This window comes from Callithrix jacchus, chromosome 1 (genome assembly GCF_049354715.1).
Source record: "Callithrix jacchus isolate 240 chromosome 1, calJac240_pri, whole genome shotgun sequence".
In the NCBI taxonomy this organism is placed as follows: domain Eukaryota; kingdom Metazoa; phylum Chordata; class Mammalia; order Primates; family Cebidae; genus Callithrix; species Callithrix jacchus.
This window is the reverse complement of record NC_133502.1, coordinates 76,578,258-76,590,820: the sequence shown is the minus strand read 5'-3', so window position 1 is coordinate 76,590,820 and position 12,563 is coordinate 76,578,258. Positions and strand designations below refer to the sequence as shown.

The following is a 12,563-nucleotide window of genomic DNA, read 5'->3' as shown; positions in this document are numbered from 1 at the left end:
GGCAGAGTTGTTATAGCTCTTCTTGACTTGCTACGAGTCTTTCCCCACCATCCTTCTTTTCTCACGCTGTGTAATTCACCAGCATCTCTCTATGGTTGGGGGTATTTATAAGCCATGAAGCATGCACTGACACTTGGCTTGTTACTGGTGGTGATTTCTTTCTTAGAGCTGCATAAACTTCTTCCTGTATGTCACAGGGTTGCTGGAGGAACTCAGCCCTAGCCATGCACCACTAATCAGCCTGGCTTCGCAGAGAGCATGGAACTAAGCCTGCTGTTGCAGGGAGATGGAATTTACTCCCAGGCACCGTCACTCGATCCCTCCCATGCTCTCACCAGCATTCAGGAACTGAAAATATTTACTTTGTGTTGATCTAACAAAACCCAGCAAATGGCAACCTTTACAGGGCCCAGAACGCATGCCAAAGGAGCAGGGGTGGGGGGTTCAAATAACCCCTGTTCTGCTTGCAAGTGGGGGTTTTCTGAGCTGCAATGCAAGCCCAGCGCCAGTCAGGTCTCAGGTTTCTTTGGCCTCTGAAGTCAGTATTTACTGACCAGAGCTTTGGAACTGAATAAAAGTATGTCAGACCACCCATTTTCATTGCTGAATCTCTTTCCTGGAAATGTAGCTGGAAAAGGTTTTCTGATCATTTTTCTATCTCTGTTAAAGATTGCTTGCTCTCTCAATGACTTATTTCATGCATTCTCACTGAGCTACCATCATTTTCTAGGCTCTAGTTTAAGTGCTGGGTATTTAACAAAGAACAAGAAGTATTGGCTTCAAGACAATTGATCAATAAGATGATTTCAGATTGAGATAACTGGCAGGAAAGAAACAACTAGACGATATAATAGAGAGTAACTAGAGCCTTGTGACCTGTTCTGTGTGATTATAGCAGGCTTTTTGGAGATGCTATTTAACTCAAGACCTAAAGGACATTAAGTCTTGCAGCCATGCACAAATTGGTAGGTCAGTTTTAAGGGAGAAAGTACAGTAAATATAAAGACCCTGTGGAGGCAAAAAAAAAAAAAAAAAAAATCCCATGATGAAGGAGTGGAAAAGGATCTAGGGTTCCAGGGACCAAGTGTATGAAAACAATGGGATAGACGATATCATGATCACTATCTCCCTACTGTTTTTTCAGGCTGCTGATTCATTCTACTGTTGCATTAATGATTTACTCTTGTCATGAAACTACACCTGTTTAAACTGCAGGAACATGCAACTAATGCTTGACATAAGCACATGAAATCCTTGAAGTTAAGCAGAAGCAAAATAAAGTGCCACTAACGTGCTCCAAAGACGTGTTGAAATGGTGAGGCCTGGGAGGCTTGGGGACCCCAAGGCATGTGGCCACAGAGCATCCCATTCCAAGTTCTAGGGATTTGTATTCTGTACCTCTTGAATCCCAGTCTTATGGAACTCCAAGTCATCAAATGGCTGCAACTCTCCAAGTAAGCCCAGGGTCAATGTAAGTGGAGTAGACAGTGGGCATGAAGCAAGATGGCGGGGGTAGGGTTGGAGTCTTCTAGACCTAACTGGTAGTTCCGATTCTGCCCTTTCTCCTTGTGTTCTGGGGAAAGTGTCTTACCTTGTTGAGCCTCTGCTTTCTTATCTGTTCAATGGAGTTGGTAACACCTAGTTTGTAGTAGAGATTTGAAAAAAAAATTCCATCATATTTTTGTATGATTCTTTGAGTGTAATATCTTCATGTAAAACCTGCTGTCACATGTAAGGAAATAGCCCTAGAGAAGTTAGTTAATTCCTCCTGCATTTTTGAGTCAGCTGCTAAAAGATGTTTTTTTTCTTGGTTCAAGAGAGCAATGGCTCTTCCTGTGTCTTAGAAATTTTAAGATATCAGCCAGACTGTGATGCTTCTTTCTCCCCTTAAAGTAGAATTGTTTATTAAAAATTAAAGAATGATAATGATGTAGGCTCATGAATTGTATCAAACGCACCACTCTAGTGGGGGATGTGAATAATGGGGGCAGCTGAGCATTTGTAGGGGGCCGGGTATTTGGAAACTCTGTACCTTTCAGTAAGTGTTGCTGTGAATCTAAAACTGCTCTTTAAAATTTGACTTTAAAATTACAGAATGAATTATTTAGTGGCTAAATAAGTATCAATATAGAATCCAGGAATGTTTTTATAACAAAAATTTGTGGTGATACACTGAGGACCAGTGTCTTTTTCCAATGCACATGGATATCATTACTGCAATTTACAGTAATTCTTGTCTCCTCATAGTACATGCTTCCTCTCCTCTCTCAGCTTTCTGTTTGTTTGTTTGTTTTTGTTTTATTGAGATGGAGTCTTGTTCTGTTGCCCAGGCTGGAGTGTGGAGGCATGATCTCAGCTTACTGCCACCTCCACTTCATGGGTTCAATCTATTCTCCTGCCTCAGCCTCTTGAGTAGCTGGGATTACATAGAAGAAATGGGGTTTCACCATGTTGGCCAGGCTGATCTCGCTCCTGACCTCAGGTGATCTGCCCATCTCGGCCTCCCAAAGTGCTGGGATTACAGGTGTGAGCCATGGTGCCTGGTACCTCCTCTTTGTTTTTAAAGGTTGTCTTAGTTGCTCTTGATTTTCTTTTCACTCTATGTGGATTCTGTGCCCGTGCTACAAAATAAATGTTGCCTGAATTTTTATTAGAATTTTATTAAATTAATAGATTAATATAAGGATAGTTTGCATCTTTAGAATGTTATTTTCTTTTCTAAGGACTTGATTTTTTTCCCATTAATCAAGGTCTTCTTTTATGTACTTAGTAGAATTTTTAAATTAATCAGTATTTCTCAATAATTTCTGAGTATCTTTTTTCATAAATATGGAACGCTTCACGAATTTGCGCATCATCCTTGCACATGGGCCATGCTAATCTTCTCTGTATCGTTCCAATTTTAGTATATGTGCTGCCTAAGAAAGCACATATTTCTGAATATTTTGTATGTTTAGGTTGCCTTGCGAATGAGGCCTCAATTATATCTTCTGGCTGGTTGATTACTACATATATAAATTAATGCTATTAACTTTATCTGTATGTTAAGTTTGTGGTTGCTCACCTTACTGAATACACATATGCTAGTACAGCCGGCCCTTCATATCCATGGACTCTGCATCCATGGATTCAACAAAGCACAAATTGAAAATGTTTGAAAAAGAATTATATCTGTACTGAACTTGTACAGACTTTTTCTTCTTGTAATTATTCCCTAAACAATACAACATAACAAGTATCTACATAGCATTTATACTGAATTATGTATTATGAGTAATGTAGAGATAATTTAAAATATATTGGAGCATGTGCATAAATTATATGCAAATACTACATACATCATTTTATATCAGAGACTTGAGCATCCTCAGATTTTGGTAGCAATGAGAAGTTCTGGAACCAATCTCCCACAGTATCGACGGACGAGGCCTCAATTATATCTTGAGTATAGATCAGATATAAACTGATATATATTCACACACACACACGTATTGTGTGTATATTGTGTGTATGTATATATATAGTCTACTAATTTATGTGCATATATTGTACTTATGTTAATTACAGTTATATGTAACTGTAATTTACAATAATTCTTGTCTCTTTATAGAACATGCTTCCTGTCCTTTCTCAGTTTTTAATGGTTGTCTTAGTTGTTCTTTTCTTTTTACTCTAATATGTAGATTCATGTCACATGCTACAAAAAAGTGTTGTTTGAAGTTTTATTACAATTTTCTTGAATTAATAGATTAATTTGAGGATGATTTACGTCTTTAAAATATTATTTTTTTTCCTCCAAGGACTTAATTTTTTTCCGTTAATCTACATCTTCTTTTATGTGCTTAGTAGAATTTTATATACAGATATGTGCATATATGTGTCTGTGCATATATTGTGTGTGTATGTGTACATATAATCTCAGAATCCAGAAAGTGTAAATAACTGATACAAAGTAATAAGGATAAATGTAAAAACTCTGATAGACAATTCAACAAAGGATAGAAGCAGGGAATTCACAAAACAGAAGAACCAAATGACCAATAAATGTATGGAATATCATTTTACCTCACTGGTAATCAAAGAAATAATATAGTTTTTATATGACAATGTAAAAAAAATATATCATTTGGTAACAATAAAATTGATGTATGACATCAGATGCTGGCAAGCATGGGGTTAAGGAGAAGCCTCACACTTCTAAAGTGACTACAAATGTGTCCAATCACTTTGGAATGCAGTATCTGGAATATCTGGTGCCTACCCAATATCCTATATCCATCTAGCAATTCTACTTCTAGGTATAATCCTTAAGGAAACCCTTGCATCTGTGCACAAGGAGACATATACATAAATGTTGAGTGAGGCATGGTGTGTGACAGTAGAATTTGTTAAAAATTCAAATTCTCATTAATCAGAATAACTTATGATATATAGGGGAATATTGCATGGCCAACAAAATGAATGAATCAGATCCATAAAAATTAACATAGATAACTCTCAAAACATACTGCAGAATAAAAAAGCAAATAACAGAATTTTACATATGGAATGATGTTATTTACATACATTTTAAAAACACAAAGCAGTGCTGCATGTAGCAACAAAGACTGAAAGAATAACACCAAAGCCATGACAGTGATTGTCTCCAGCAGGGAGGGAGGAAGGAAGGAACGGGAGTTAGAGTATAAAACCAAAAGAATGAAAAAGGACTTAAGGTCTAATGCATTATCCTTATTTCTTTCATTGAAATTAACCTGACGCTCAAATGACAATATCTTAGCACTTACTATTGCTTATGAATTTTAGTCATGCATTTGACTGTTCAATGTACACTAAACCTCTCTGATTTTTTTAACTTCTTTTTTGTTGTTGTTTTTTAGATGAGATCTCACGCTGTCACCCAGTCTGGAGTCCAGTGGTGCAATTATGGGTCACTGCAACCTCTACCTCCTGGGTTCAGGTGATCCTCCCACTGCAGCCTCCCAAGTAGCTGGGACTACAGGTATGTGCTACCACACCAGACTAATTTTTGTATTTTTTGTAGAGCCATGGTCTCACCACGTTGCCCAAGCTAAAGCTTTTTCTCTTAAAATGTTCTTTGCTTGAGCTAAATAGCAGGCTTCCTTCTATGAGGCCTCCCCTGCCACCTTTTCACATAGGTCACCTGTCTGACTGTAGACCTCTGAGTTTCACTCTTCCTGCTCTGTGGCATTGCTCTATTTACCTTCTCCTCAGCTCCCATCACCGTCACAAGTGTGCTTTCACTTTCCCTTTGGTCACCTGTTCCAGCACCTTTGGCACATAGTAGGGACTTGTTTGCTGAATGCATGAATGTTGCATTGGAAAGCAAGGAGCAATTTGCTGCCTTGGTTCTTCTTTCAGCTCTTCTAACAGCTACCTGTATCAGTTTCCAGCCACCTCTCAGTATCAAAATGGAAACGTTTCTCTGTTTTCAGAGAGGAATAAACATAAGGGTTATACAGTCCTCTTTACATTTCTCATTACTGCACTTTTCCTTCTCAGGAGAAAGATCTTCTGTGAACCTCACTAGGTTACTATTCCAACTCACTTGCTTTTCTTGACCTCTTTTTCCCTGGCCAGGGTCTCCCTCACACTAGAAAAGCGGACTCTGTTTAGCTGGCCCCAGGAAATTCTCTAAGTCACTCAAGGACTTTGTTTCTTAAAGGTCCCAAGTAACCACACTGCTTTCTCTGAACATTTAAAAACATATTAAAATAAAATAGAAAACTTGTTTTAAACAAGCTTAATGCTGTGAGTCTATCACATAAAAATAGAACCACATATTTACTAAAAATTGATTTATTTTATTTATCTATTTGTCTTCATTTTATTTTTTATCATTACTTATTAAGCTTAAATAGACAATTCCCAGTTGTGCTTGTAGTTGCATTTAAAATTCATATTTATAGTGAAACACTTGCATAAAACATTGGACCATTTTTAAAGGATAATTTTTAAAAATATGAGCATTATCATTTTAATAATGATGCCATTGTTATATTTACCCCTATTTATCTGAGTCTTCTAAGATTACTCTCAACAACATATGTTAACTAGAGCTGTATCTTTGCAAATGACAACATTAAGGTGCTCTGTATAAGGTGTGTAATTTTTCTAGCACAATCCTTTGTTTTTGATACCAAGCAGAAAAAAAAGCACACTCTTTAAAACTTTCAGGTGTGTGTACAACTGTCTGGTTTCCATTACTGGGACTTTTCCAGGCATGTTTCTAAAAGATTTTGCCTAGAATCCTCCTCCAGCAAGAGAGAGAACAGAGCAGAGTCCACTGACAACCTTCCCCTAAACCACTGAGAATAAGGAAGAGGTTGGAGCAGAAGGGCCATTTGTCTTTGTTATTAGGAAATAAATCAACCTTTGTTTTCTTGGCCAAACGCAAGGAATGTCATTATTACCAAATAAATTGTGTCGTTACAAATCAATCGAGCCACCTTTCATTTAAATGTGAATCACTTTAATTGTCTGGGCTTCAAACTTGATTCCACCCGAAGGAAACAAATGACTAGACATATAGATCATTCAAACTCTACATTTGATACAAAATTTTCTGCAAAAGTTTTTATTTTTTAGATTAGTCAACACTCTAACTTGTTATTCTATATTCTTTTCTCCTAATGAAGGGGTTATCACGAAGCCTTTTCTTGCGAGTGTAAGATCAATTTGGCAAAAAGTTAAGGGCTGCCTTTCTCAGAATATGGTAAAACTGACATGCTTCGAGACACCATGAGTTAGATATTTATGTCTGAATACCACCCGCACATCTAAAGGTGTATCATTTAATGACACACGGGAAACAGTGGCACAAACTTTCCTGTATATTCGGAGGAACTTTCCCAAGGACTTAGGGTAGATTGACACTGACTTTTAAGCAAGTTTCAATCGACCTGTTGCTGAACAGGAGCCTCAGTGCTAAAACAACCCTAGGTTTTAAGTTCTGCTGTGGGAAGTTTTCATATGGCTGTAATTTCATTAGTGTACAGTTCTAAGCAGCATAAACACAATTTCTGAATTAATGATGCTGCTCAACCAAAAGATTGCCCTATTCTCTTCCCTGGTTTGGCCCTAGTTTCTCACACTGTCCTTTCTCTGTGGCCTCTCTCCCACCTCTGACCTCCTCCCCAGTTTTCACCCTTGCTTTAACAATTGATTTATGATGGTCCCATGGAAGGGTCAAGCCCACTTTTATGGTTTGCTTAAAATATTTCTTTTAGAGTGAGCATCAGAAGTGGTCTTCAATCCCTGCTAAACAGTCTCACCGAGACCTCAAAAGACCTTCCTCTACTGCTCATCACTGCGTCTTATTTATTGTCTTTTGTACTGGTGAAGAGAAACTCATTAAATAAGGCAATTTTGAAACTTTTGTTAAAATGAATAACTTATAAAAGATGTCAAATTTAGTTTTTTTTCCTCCAATGAGAATGTCTGTTAATGCATATATAATTCAGGAGAAGGGAGGTATGAGGAAGAGAGAAGAAAAAGCTGCTAAGAATAATGATAAGCCTTGGATTATTTCTTTTAAAGGATCTATTTTTCTTTGAGGTTGACAGTTTGATCTTTGCTAACACTGAAGCCTGCAGGTCTATAGGGTATACTCTTCCATTCATTGCCTCAACAGTAAATTTCATCCCTTTGTTTAATTGACCTCATGTTGTTGTTTCAATATGCTAAGTAATTGCCATATTTAGAAAAGTTTTTAAAAACTCTGGTTAATAGAACCAAGAAAAATATTATTTTCTACATTTTAAAGATTCGAAAGACAGAAAACAATTTGAAAATATAGGGCTATTTAAAAACACACACACACGATCTGAAAGACTAAATAAGTGCCTAAAAATAGAAGAGTTTCCTCCAAGATTTCTGGCCTAAAAGTTAATATAACTTTCATGCCCTGATGTGGATCTTAACATTGAACGGTAGATGAATTGTGAAATCTTTGCCACCGTAGTGAGCCTATGTTAAACAGCACCAGATGACCCTTCTGTAGATGGCTTCCTAAAGCTTATTGATCTCCTCCCTCCTTGGTCATTAAAAAATGTGATTTATTAGTCTGACATTTTTAATAGGGCAAAGCTCAGAGGTTTATTGCAATGACTTTCTAGTGTCCATGTTGCCCTAGGCTGCTACCAACGTGCAAAAGCTGTCAAGATATCTATCTACACTGCTGTCTAATAAGAAGCTGACTTTTAAAAAAATTAAATGGCAACCTCTACATATTTAAAGTGTTTTACACCTATTACATAGCAATGAATTAATTTTTCCCATTTCTCTCTTCTCTTTCATGTAGCACGAGGTGTTTCCCCCTAATTAAATGCCATCGTTTTCTTAGTGTGAGGGTTGGCAGGACTTCAGAAGCAAGCAAGCTTGAACTGAAGAGGTCTGCTGCCAAGAGTCTGTGTCACCTCAGACAAAGAGCAGGTCTCTGAGCCACTGCCTTCCTCAGCCGAGAAGGAGACCCCGCCGACAACCAGCAGGCTATCGGGCGTGACATGGCAAATCCAGCCCTCTAAGTATCCCTGAGCCAATATCTGGAAATACTGTAGTCCAAAGCAAGGGTCTGGGGCTTAGTTTCTAATTTCCTAGTCTTTGTAGCCATGGATCTTCATGAATGGGAGCAAATATATGTGCTGAACATCAAATTTAAGTTTATACCTCTGAGTGTTGGTCAGTGCCCAGCAGAAAGTTGGGGGACAAGAGGTGAGTAGAATTTGAACAGCAGGAGGTATTCAAGTGAACCAGTGGTGTGGGGCTGGATTCCTGTCCTATATTTGAACCTTCTGCCCCACTAAAGTCATTAGCTCCTTTTCCTACAGTTTCTTCCAGTAATGCATGTCTAATTTGTATGTATTTTGGTAGTAAGAGCTCTGTAAGAGAAGGAGGAGGAGCAGAAAGAGGAAGAGAAATAGTTTTTTGAAAGAAAGAGCTGTGGTTCTTTTGATTTTAGCCTCTTTAATTAGGCACACCATGTTTATGGCATGAACCCAGAATAGGAGTTTCACAACCTAAATAAGCGTGAGGAATCAGAATTCTTCTTGTCACATTTGCATGCCCATGTACGCTGCCCAAGAGACACCACGGGGTAAGGAGAATGTGGCACAGGCCTATACTTAGAAGATCTTCTGTGGACTATAAACTGACAAACTATTGCATTTGAAATTTGCTAGGATATGTGTGTTCTATGATACCAGGACTATAGCTGAATTATTTTGACTAACGTTTCTGAAGCAAAAAATATGCTCCCAGCAATCATTTTATGATGAATTGTAAAATACATTGTTTGTTTCTTACCTACCTCTTCTGTTTCCCTTGTTACTTCTTTCTACCAAGTGAACATAGTAGATATGTCGGTGGTTGCTCTGGGGAAGCAGATTACCTGACCAGGATGCTTCCCTTCTGTTGCTAAGAGACCTTCTTCCAAGAGGTTCCCAGGGATTGGGGGTGACCATAGTAGGTCGTCATGTCACCGGAGCAGTCCTAGTTAATAATACGCTATTGTCCCAGCATCAGATTAATAATTCCCCATTCACTCTCAAAGGTATCATGGTTTGGACCTGGTATGTGGTACCCCCATCAGTGGGGGCACTTCATAAATGTGGAATGGGACTATAATTTCCACCTCAGCGTTCATATCGTAGTCCTCGGTGGTGAAGTGTAACTGCAGGGAGGTCTGATCCTGGGTCACATGTTTCAGAGTCATGCAAACCTGAGCTTGACTTTTGGCTCAGTCTATATTCTTTAGACATATGAACTTGGATGAGTTACTGAATCTCTCTGAGCCTCAAGTTGCTCACCTGTAAAATGGAATAACCATTATAAAAAAGAATCACCAGTTATAACAAATGATTAAATATAAAGCACCCAATATCAGTGCCCATAAGTCGGGAACTAAATGAATATTTCCTTTCACTGATGCCTGCCTCCTAACTTTAGTGGTAAAATCTTTTCAATTCTAAATCATGCCTTTTCAGCTGCAGATTAATTCTGATGGAAATAATAAATCTAAGTCTATCTCTGAAGATCAGAGATAAGACTTTTGTTTCCAGCTTCGCCACTGGCTTGAAGCACACAAGTCATCTGCAAGCTGTGCAAATTGTTTAATAAGCCTGTATGATGAGGATGATAACAAGCAAAGAATATTGAAAGACTCTTCTTGTTTTCTTTTTAACAGAACAAGTATTGATCACTTTAAAAACATTCCACCAATTGTGCCAGAAAGTGTACTGGATGCTACATGAGTTAGAAAAAGAAACAATGGCCCATAACCTAAGGGACTGGACATTTAGTTGGAAAATATAAACCCACATGCCACAGGGTTTCTCAACCTTTGCACCATGGACATTTTTGGCTCTGTTGTAAAGATTGACCTATGCACTGCACGGCGTTTAGCAGCATCTTTGGTCTTTACTTGCTAGATGCCAGTAGCATCCCTGTATCCCAATTGTGGTAATCAAAACTGTCTCCATTAGAGTGATTAATAATTTTCAGGACCCAGTGCAAAATGAAAATGTAGGCCCTGTGTTGAAAAAGCACATTATGTTAATATGCGCACAAATATGTTACTCACAAATATGTTAGTATGTTACTGAAAAAGTAACATTAAAGGTACTAAAATGTGCAGCTTTTTCCTTTCTTCCACAGTTTCTCTCTCCATTTGCCTTGGGATTAGCAATTTTTTATTTGCTATTTAATGTCAAAGTAAGGAAAAATAAAAACTTAAATTTATTAGCATGAATTTTACCATTTATATTGCAGAATGTCAGTTTTAATTGCAAATATAACAGCATTTAGCTCATATAAACAAATGACATAGCCAGGCCTGGTGGCTCACAACTGTAATTCCCAGCACTTTGGGAAGCTGAGGTGGGTTGATCATCTGAGGTCAGGGGTTCGAGACCAGCTTGGCCAACATGGGGAAACCCCATCTCTAGTAAAAACACAAAAAATTAGCCAGGTTTGGTGGCATGTGCCTGTAATCCCAGCTACTTGGGAGGCTGAGGTAGGAGCATTGCTTGAACCCAGGAGGCGGAGACTGTAGTGAGCCGAGATTTCGCCGTTGCACTCCAGCCTGGGAGACAGAGTGACACTGCATCCCCCCTCCAAAAAAAGACACAACTCCTATGTCGTAATTTATGCATGCACATGCATGTCACTCTTACTAGAACAGTGAAAACGTTGTACAAACTATGCACGCATTCTACAAACCCTCTCTGCTTTCAGCTTACTGCTGAGTAAGGAAGGTCTGGAAGGAAAAGGAGTATGCATTGCCCTGTCTTTCCTTTTCTGTCTGTGTCATCGTTTTCAGGACAAGTGGTTGGCTAATACAGGAAAATGGCCTGAATAAGAAGGAAGATGATAGGATTCCTTCATTGTGTTTTTCTGCTCTCAAAGAAAGTTCTGGTTCAAGCCGAAAGTACAGCCTATTGGAGCTATATTGGTATAGATGAAATACTCTTAATTTGTACTTTTGAGTCTTACTGAACTCCCACACATGGTAGGCCACTGGAATTCTGTGCTCATGGGGCATCATGAATACGTGAATGAGGTGGCAAGAAAAGGCATCCCCATGTATTATACTTCTTATGCACATTCTCCATTGTCCCATCAGACTTCGCTCACAAAATACAAGTTCAAAGATAAAATTATCAAGAATTATAAGGGGCAGCAACAGAGCATTAAAGGAAACATGGGGCCCTTTGGAACATGAAGCCCCATGACAATGCATCAGTTCTCAAACACTGCCAAATGTTCTGTGGGGGTTGATAACTACCTACGTGTGGCACACAGTAGGCTACGCTCAGTGCAGTCATGAAAAAATAGAATCATAATGGATTTAAAATATGCTGTTTCAGACAGAGGAACAAGGAAAGCTTGACTAAAGAGACTGAATGTCAGGGACCATAGAATGTGCAAGTTTGGAAATTCTCTGAGCTTATTCGTTTTTGATATTTCATTTCTTCTCTTTGGTGAAAAACAGTTTTGAATGTTTTAAATTTTTTTAGTGCATCATATTCATAAAATGTTATTAATTTTTGTCCCCACAAAGGAAATTTTTCTCAGTGTGTACACCACTAATTGAAGAAGTTATTTAAAAATAGGGCTGGCCAGGTGCGGTGGCTCACACCTGTAATCCCAGCACTTTGGGAGGCCGAGGTGGGTGGAGCACGAGGTCAAGAGATCAAGACCATCCTGGCTAACATGGTGAAACCCCGTTTCTACTAAAAATACAAAAAATTAGCTGGGCATGGTGGCACGTGCCTGTAATCCCAGCTACTTGGGAGGCTGAGGCAGGAGAATAGTTTGAACCCAGGTAGTGGAGGTTGCGGTGAGCCAAGAATGTGCCATTGCACTCCTGCCTGGGCAACAAGAGTGAAACTCTGTCTCAAAAAAAAAAAGGGCTATTTGTACCTATAATTACACACCCTGTATTTTACCTTATAGACAAAAAGTTCTGAGCAATATTGTACTTTTTCAGGATATACATTGCACTATAAAAATCCAAATTTTTATGTGTCATCAGTCCTAATATG

The 12,563-nt window shown here is 38.5% G+C and overlaps 1 long non-coding RNA gene and 1 other non-coding gene across 4 annotated transcripts in view; both read right to left on the bottom strand.

The window, feature by feature from the left end:
- Positions 1 to 2,823: 2,823 nt before the first annotated feature.
- LOC118148050 (U6 spliceosomal RNA) lies at positions 2,824 to 2,930 on the bottom strand. The gene has a single exon (XR_004734824.1). It is a non-coding gene; the product is annotated as a U6 spliceosomal RNA (small nuclear RNA).
- Positions 2,931 to 6,366: 3,436 nt separating this feature from the next.
- Positions 6,367 to 12,563, bottom strand: part of LOC128931736 (uncharacterized) — a 32,600-nt gene continuing 26,403 nt past the window's right edge. For all 3 annotated transcript variants that reach the window (XR_008480608.2, XR_008480610.2, XR_008480609.2), the window contains one exon: positions 6,367 to 9,827. This is a non-coding gene — a long non-coding RNA (uncharacterized LOC128931736). The remainder of the gene's footprint in view (positions 9,828 to 12,563) is intronic.